This window comes from Mustela nigripes, chromosome 16 (genome assembly GCF_022355385.1).
Source record: "Mustela nigripes isolate SB6536 chromosome 16, MUSNIG.SB6536, whole genome shotgun sequence".
NCBI classification, from domain to species: Eukaryota; Metazoa; Chordata; class Mammalia; order Carnivora; family Mustelidae; genus Mustela; species Mustela nigripes.
The window spans coordinates 21,129,054-21,137,285 of NC_081572.1; positions in this window are offsets into that span (position 1 = coordinate 21,129,054).

Consider the following 8,232-nt stretch of genomic DNA (forward strand, 5'->3'; position numbering starts at 1 on the left):
GCCCCCAGCCCCCACCAGCACGGGGTCCAGGCTCTGACGCAGGAGCCTCTGCAAATAGATGCCGTTTCCATGGGAACTGAAACCCCAGTTTGTTTTTCCCTCCAAGGCACTCTGTAATTTCCAGCACATTTCTGTGCAACGTCAGCATCGTAAGCTCACGGCAAGCTGCTCCTCTGAGTGTGAGTCCAGAGCAGGGCAGCTGAGCTGACCCGGAGAGATCACAAGGAGGCTCCTCTCCCAGGAGGGTCTCTAGGGACAGCGGGCGCCAGCCTCAGCCTGCCTCCCCACGGCACAGTGGTGCCCAGCCGGGGAATAGGGCCAGAGATGAGTCCTCGGACCTCCCCTGGGAGGCCGGATGGGGGGTGGGGGTGGACAGGGGCTCATTTCCAGTAAGAAGTAGGAGGGAGGCACAAGGTCTCAGTCTGGCAGCCTGGGCCCCAGCGATGGGTAACAGATGATTTCTGGCTGCAGGGGGAGGGGAGGCTGTGTTCTCCACGCTGGATCATCACCCTCTATTGTCTGAGCCTCTTGAGTGGAGGACAGGGGAGCTGGAGGGCAGTGGTGATCTTAAAGGCCAGGATGAGAAGTATATTGTGGGGGTGGGGGTGGCTTGCCTGAAGATGGTCTGCTCTCTGTCCTCAGGGCCATTCGGGCTGAGGGCTTGGGTGACAGGTCCTTCCCCAAGTTGAGCCCTGAGATGACGGGAATGTGGGAAAGATCCAGAGCTGAAAGACCCAGATAACCCCGCCTGGGTTTATGGCCCAGGCAGGCTTAGCTGGCTCTGCTTCCTAGCACCCCCACCACCACCCAAAAGGGCAACAGGTGCATGGCCCAGGGGCCCCAGAAGGGGAGTGTGAGGACAGGGCAGGAGTTTGGATGCCTTTGAACTAGGTCCTTGACCTCACTCTCTCTCTTTCTGAGCGCCCTCAGCAGCATAACAATAACGCCCACTCCTGCCCCTTCCAAGGGCGTTGTGGGCGAGGTGAGGAAGCTGATGTGAAAGTGCTCCGTGCTCTCTTTGCTCCCGTTGTTATTACCTGTGGGGGGAGCTCCACACCACCCTGCTTCAACCCCAGAGCTCTCCACCCTGCCCACCCCTCCTGTGGAGCCCTGGCCACAAAACAGGGTGACTGCCTGCCCACCCGCCACCGGCCCAGTTCCCCGATTACTCAGCACAGTCACCCACATAGGCTTCAACCCTAGGCAGGCGGCCGAGGCCCCAAGGAAAGGGGGAAGGATGCTGAAAAGGAATCAGGATGTGGCAGGCGTGTCCTCTCCCCAGACGGGCAGCCATGCCGCTGCTTTCTGGAGACCCCATAGCCTGGAGCGCCCCTGACCCCAGCCTCCCCCTCCTGCCCTCACACGTCAGCACTTGGAGGCCACGGCCGCTCATGCCCCCTCCGCACGGCACCATGTGGTTAACGACAACAGTCAAACCACTGACCTGATTTTCTGCAAAAAGAAAAAGATAATCAGACACTTCCACGTGGGTGGTGATGTACACACGCACGCGCACACACTCACACACACACACAGTGGAAACTTTCTCTGTCTCCTTGACAGGAACCCAGACCCGAGAGAGAAAGGGAGAGTCCGAAGTCTGTGTACCCGGAGCTTCCTGGAGTACAAAGCTCAGTGTGTACCTGCTGCGAGAGGCCTAAGTTCCCTGAGCCCTCCCACATGAGCACGGCGTGTCTGGCTGGATTCACTGGCGGGACACATTGCCTCCAACGTGATCTGAGATTCGGGGAGGTATGGGCTCTTCTGCCAGGACACGAAGCTCAGGCAGGGTGGGGGAGGGGTATGTGCCATGGCCCCCATGGATCCCCAGCTCTGGCACCATGTTGGGACCCAACAAAGGGATTAACAAGATCCCCCAACCCCAAAAGGGGGTATAGAGCCCCAGTCAGTCGTCACGGACCTAGGGCCCAGAGATCCCAGCCTCCCCTTCTGCCCAGCCCCCTACCCCAGAGAGGTTCTGAGTGGAAATACTTGTCAAAGAAGATAATGTTTCCATCCCTGCACTCTCTCGAAACCCAGCATCCCAAGGACCCAAACAAAAAATATCTTGGGGCCAGATTCTGCCACTTAGAAGTGCTGAAGTCTCCTCACAGTAAGTTCTCAGGGCTGGGTCACTTACTATTCTGAATCAACCATTCGAGGGCAGCTGCCTTCCCCTGCCTGCCTGGAATGGCACCCAGGGGAGCCGCTGAGTGGGTGAGCTCAGCACTTTGGCCACCCACTACCATGTGGTCTTAGAGACAGACAGTGTCAGAGGAGAAAGGACACCAGAGGTCACCGGTCAGCACCATAAGGACATCCTTCGGGCCTGGAGAGGCCCCAGCACCCTACTCGCTGTTATCTACCCTTACCACTTCAACGTGATCCTGAACCAGCAACACCAGCACCACCTGGGAGCAGATAGGGAATGCAGATGCTCAGGCCCAGACCTTTGGAATCAAAATCTGCATTTTGACAATATCCCCCCTGGACGTCCCAGCCCAGGCCCAGGCCTCCTAGGAGTTGCTTTCTGCCCAAGAGAGGCTGCAGCCAGCCTACCTCAGTCACCACTGCCTTCTTTCCCTGGAGAAAAGAGTCCGCCAAGGAAGAGTAGGTGTAACCTCAGAGGGTCCTAGCTGCCTGCGTTGAAGGTGGACAGGAGAAACTCCACGGCCCATCCTGCCTCTCAGCTCAGCTCTCTCTCCACCTTCCAGACTCAGCCCTTCTGGAAGCATGGAGCGGTGGTGGGCCGTGGGCCACATGCCAGGTCTCATAAGGTCTGAGCAAACCCCTGAAGTTCTAGCTCACTCACTCTCTAGCTGTCGACGGTCACAAAGGTGATCCAGCGCTCCAGCTGTGCCTACCCCTGACCTTTGGCATGTGTCCCCCAGTTAGCCCTATTCCGGACCCCCTTGGTTGGCTCCTGAAGCCCAGACAAGAGCCAAAACTCAGGCCTCCCGCTTCCTGCAGGCAATCAGCCCTCCAGCTGAGCTCCAGGCGGCTTCCGGGAGGGGAGTTCGGTGGGTAAGAAGGCCGTTTGGCTGAACCGGAAGGTCCTTAACTGCTATGGAGGCCCCGAGGATGTGAATATCATCGATTCCTTTATTGCCAACTAACATCTTCATGGGAATTAGCTGCTGGCAGAGGTAGGATGAGACATCTAGCCTGTGACGTGTTAGGAGACCTGGTCTCAGGATGGGGAAAGCACAGGGCCAGCTCATTCCCTGCCTCGTGCCCTCCTCCAGCCAGCCACATCCTGCTAGGGCAAAGGATGGCAGTCTCCACCCAGAGGTCCGTGCCCCTCTCTCCTGACATGGGATTTCAAGGGGTTGTGTGAGGAGGGGAGCTGCCCCTCTCTCCCCACATGTCTCCTGCCTCACTGCTTTGCCTTCAAGGCAGCCATCAGATTGCCCAGAATGCAAGGAAGGGAGGGAAACTGATATTGAAGGGTTCCTGATATCTGTTGGTCACCACGCTGACCTCGGAAGCACGAGCTCATGGGGTTCTCACAACACCGCGAGCAGGTGCTGTTATATTCTCATTTTACAGTCAAGGAAGCTGAGGCAGGAGGCAGTTAATAATGTGCACAAGGTCACCCAGCTGATTGGTGGCAAAGCCAGGATGAGAACCAAGCTCCGTCTGACTCCACAAACTCCCTGCCAGGTCCAGCCAGGCGGGGTCCTGAGTACGTGCGCGCTCACCCTGAGACCAGCCAAAGCGGGCAGCAGGTCCAAAAGGGCCCTCCTCATGGATTTTGGACTAAAACTGGCAAAATGAACCTCCACCCGGAAGCCCCCTCCCCACTTTAACACTATTCCTGGAGAGAGTTTACAAAAGGAGAGAGAGATGGCGGCTGGTGCCCCAGACCCAGCGGCTGTGCCAGCATGGGCTCGGGGCCCAGAGATCCCAGCGCCCCCACCCCGGAGCCTCATGCCCAAGTGATCACAAGCCCCCAGTGCTGCAGGCCAGATGTCACCATGGCCAGAACGGCGCAGGTCGGGGGGTCCCGGCCGTCCTACCAGGCAGGAGGGCCTATGACAGAGCCAGCTAGGGCTGGGAAGGGTGCAGGGCCTCCAGCTGCGACCCTCTTTCCCCCAACCAGAGCAAGCATAGGGTGAAAAGGATGAGGACAGTTTCACCAGGCTGGCCTGCTGGCAGCACTGAAGAATTGCCGATCCCAATATTTGGGAAACTAATATTTATTGAAGTAAGCCAGGATGGTTCTCTTCTTTTACCCATGAGCAATAGGTGCTGTTATGTCCATGTCACTTTGAGGAAACTGAGGCCCAGAGCGATTTACCAGCATGCCAAAAGTCCCACAGCTTGGGGGTGGGGGGTGCAGAAGGCAAGAGGCAAGCCCAGGCGTCTTCAGCTCCCTCCACTCTGGGCTGATACTTCCTCCTGGACCGCAGGCCTTACTTTTTTTTTTAAAGATTTTATTTATTTATTTGAGAGAGAGAGAGCAAGCACGCAAGAAGGAGCACACACAAGCAAGGGGAGGCGCAGAGGGAAAGAGACAAGCAGGCTCTCCGCTGAGCAGGGAGCCCGATGCTCAATCCCGGGACCCTGAGATCATGACCTGAGCCCCAGACAGACACTTAACCGCACTAACCGACCGTGCCACCCATGCGCCCCAGGGAGCCCAGTACTTTAAAAGTGAGCTGGACTTGATTCTTGAGACCAGAAGCAGCATCTCCAGCTCCCCAGTCCTCCGGCCACTTCTGTGTGGTCAGCACCACTCCAGGCCTGACTTCTACACTGCGCTGCAGGCTGGTGGAGTGTCCCACCACGGGTCAAGGGCAGCTGGAAATGTGCCCCCCACATAAAGAGAAGGCGCCAGTTACCTCATCATCCTTCTTCTGCTCAGAAATGCTGCGAGGGTCCCATTGCATGGGTGAAACCCGGCCTTCACATACGAGCCTTCCTCAGTCTAACCCCACCCTCCTCCGTGTCCTCCTGACTCCCCATCATCCCCTTCGTTTCGGCTAGACTGGACTGGCCTGTGTTCCGCCACGGAGGCCTGAATTTCCCTTCTTCTCCTCCTTTGCTGGGCTCTCTTTCCCCCTGACATCCCTGCCCAAGCACCTTCACCGGTCAGAGTCCTGTATGTCCTTCGTGACCTATCACAAACGCCACTTCCTCCAACGCACACATTAACGTGAATTCCCCTTCCTGCAGTTCCCGGGGGGGGGGGGTCTCCTTCACCAGGTTTATAGTTCTTTAAAGAATATCGCATTCCCCCAGTCTGCTGTGCGCTCCTAGGGCAAAGTCCCATCTGCTTTCTCAAAAGTGTGTCTTCTGGGTGCCCCTGTGCGGTGCTGGGCACACGACAGGTGCCTACAAGGCCTGGGTGGACCAGAATGATCACGGCATCTCTCTGGAGGCAGATCTTCCCCCCAGAGGGCCAGGGTGGCTCAAAACGCGACTGGAATTTCTTGGGGGTGCAGGGTGTTCCTGAGCAAGGCTCTGCCCCTCTCTGAGGCTCGTTAGAGGTGCTAGCTCTGTCGCCAGGAATCATGAGAAATCTGGGAACAGTGAGTAGAGCCAAGGAATGTCCCACCCACGGCATCTGGAGCCACTTCCTTCCTGGAAGGAGAACAAAGCAGAAAGAGGAGATAACCCCCTCGCCCCCGCATAGAGAGTGTGGAGGGCTGGGCCCCAAGTGGGCAGATCTCCAAGAAAGAATACTGCCAGGTGACAACTAGGGGACCTGAGGGGCCCCTGGGGGAAGGGTGGGGATTGGGTCAGCCCAGGACCCCTTTTCCTCTGTTTTTTTCCAACCTGTCCTCCGGGAACCCCAGACATTCCTCCCCCACCTCCTTTGTCTTTCTCCTTTTTCACCTCCTCCCCTATCTCTCCCTCTCGTCTCCATGACCACCTACTCCCCTGGACTCCACTGCAGAACAACCATGCATGATTCTGCGTTTCCACCCGCTTCTCTTGACATTCCAGGCCTTCCTAGTGGGCTGCCAACACACCTCTCCACCCCTTCCCGCCTCCAGCTCTCCCCTCCCCGAGCTGCCCTCCCTCCTGACTCTGTTCATGTGATTCCCACAGGCCACAGTGAGCTTTCTCCGTCTCCCCCTGTGGCTGTCCTGCCTCTCCTTCAAGACCCCTCAGTATTCACTGCCACACGGACACACACACACACACAGACAGACACACACACACACGTCACAAGTCAGAAGTCAAAATACACCACTCCCTTTGCTAGGCTCCCACTGTGCTTTCATTCCCCCACATGTTCACCACACTCTGCCCTGGGGGCGAAAAGCAATAATAACTGTAATAGAAATCCTTATTTGCCAGAGTCTGCCTCCCCTTCGGTTGTACATGGAGCCAACACTGGGGAGTGGCTGCCCGCCCAGGATGACTTGCCCAACTCCCATGGCATTAAGATGAGGCCATGTCACAAACCAACAGAATGTGAGCAGAAGTGCACTCCAGGGCCAAGGCAGTAAGAAGATGATGGGCCCTTGTCCGCACCCACTGCCTGCATGCCCGTGACCAAAGCAAGCTCGGAGGCTACACGTTGAAGATGGCAGAGTTGTCAGCACCTGGTCTCCAACGAGCCCCCTGCCAACCTGGGATTTCCTGAGACCATCACAGGAGCAAAAACCAAGCTTCTATCGTCTCTGAGCCATGACACATCCTTGGGGCTATTTGTTACACCGGTTAGCCTAACCTGACCGATACAAGCAGCTACCAACGTATGGAGGGCCCACTATATGCCAGCAACCTTCTTGAATGTTCTCACAGTCATTATCTCAGTTAATCTCCACAGCACTTCTCTGAGGGAGCTGCTGGGAAGTCCCCATCTTATAGATGAGGAGACTAAAACTTACAAAGATTAAGTAACTTGGGCCAAGTTACCCAGTTAATAAGCTTCATTCTGACTGGAACCAGACAGCAGAGTTACCTACAGGGAGTTTCATACATGTCTGATACCATTTCCCCCTCCTCCAGGTTATTGGAAGGTTCAGGGTGGCTCTCTAGTCTCCCTTTCTCCCCAACCCCCACCCCTGCCACGGAGACAAGTTCTGAGCCACACTAAATATACTTAAATATAACTGCTTTTTAGTTCCTATTTTCCAAAAGCCCACTCGGTCCTGCACAGAGTGGGGAGCACCGCACATACGTCGACTCTGATCGCCCCCAGAAACCCCACCAGGTGGCTATGTACTTTGCTAATCTGGAAGGAGGCTCCAGGAAGCGAAATGACCCGGCCAGGAGGAGCTCCAGAAGGAGCTCTGTCCCTTGCCTCACCTCCGCTCTGCCCCCAGGAGAAACACTCAGCCTTCATCCCACCTCTCCTTTGTCAGGGCACTTCAGACCGGCCCCCCGGGGGGGGGGGGGTTTCCAGCAAGGCAGGGTGGAAAATGGAGAGCATGTACCCGCACGTGGGTGTGCACACACACAGGCCTACGCAGCTAAATCAATCTCTATCACTCAGTCTGATTTCCATTTCTTCAAGAAAGAGGGTGGAGTATGACGGAAGAGTAGAAGGAAAGAACATTCCTCAGGCTGAGGAATAAAAGATCAGAAAACAACAAGGTCGACAGAAACTAGAGATGTCATGGCCAGCTCACTGGCTTATCCCAGGAGGAAACGGGCCCAAAGAAAAGGCTAGCTCAGTGAGTTGGGGTTAAAATCCTCACTTCTGGGGCACCTGGGTGGCTCAGTGGGCTAAAGCCTCTGCCTTCGGCTCAGGTCATGATCCCGGAGTCCCAGGATCGAGTCCCGCATCGGGCTCTCTGCTCTGTAGGGAGACTGGTTCCCCCTCTCTCTCTCTCTGCCTGCCTCTCTGCCTACTTGTAATCTGTCAAATAAATTTTTTTTTTTAATCTTTAAAAAAAATCCTCACTTCTGAAACCCTACGAGTGCTCTTTGCACAAACCCCTCTGCCCCAAAGCTCGGGGAGGGGCTACAGTATCCACAGTTTCGTGGCTCAGCTCAGCGGTCTCCTCCTCCAGGCAGTCTTCCTTGGCATCTCTACCACTTCCCTGTACTGCAATGGTTTACTCATCTGTCTCACCCACTAGACTGGGAGAAGGCAAACACAGATCCTGTCTTGTCTCTGTTGTGTCCCCAGACCTCAGGAGACCTGGCATACAGTAGGCACTCAGTAAATACTGCGGAGCTGAATGTCCAAATGAGCATATGGATAACCTGAGTGATTATATGTGTTCTTATACATAATAACAGCCTCCTGTCTACACAGTGCTTTCACTT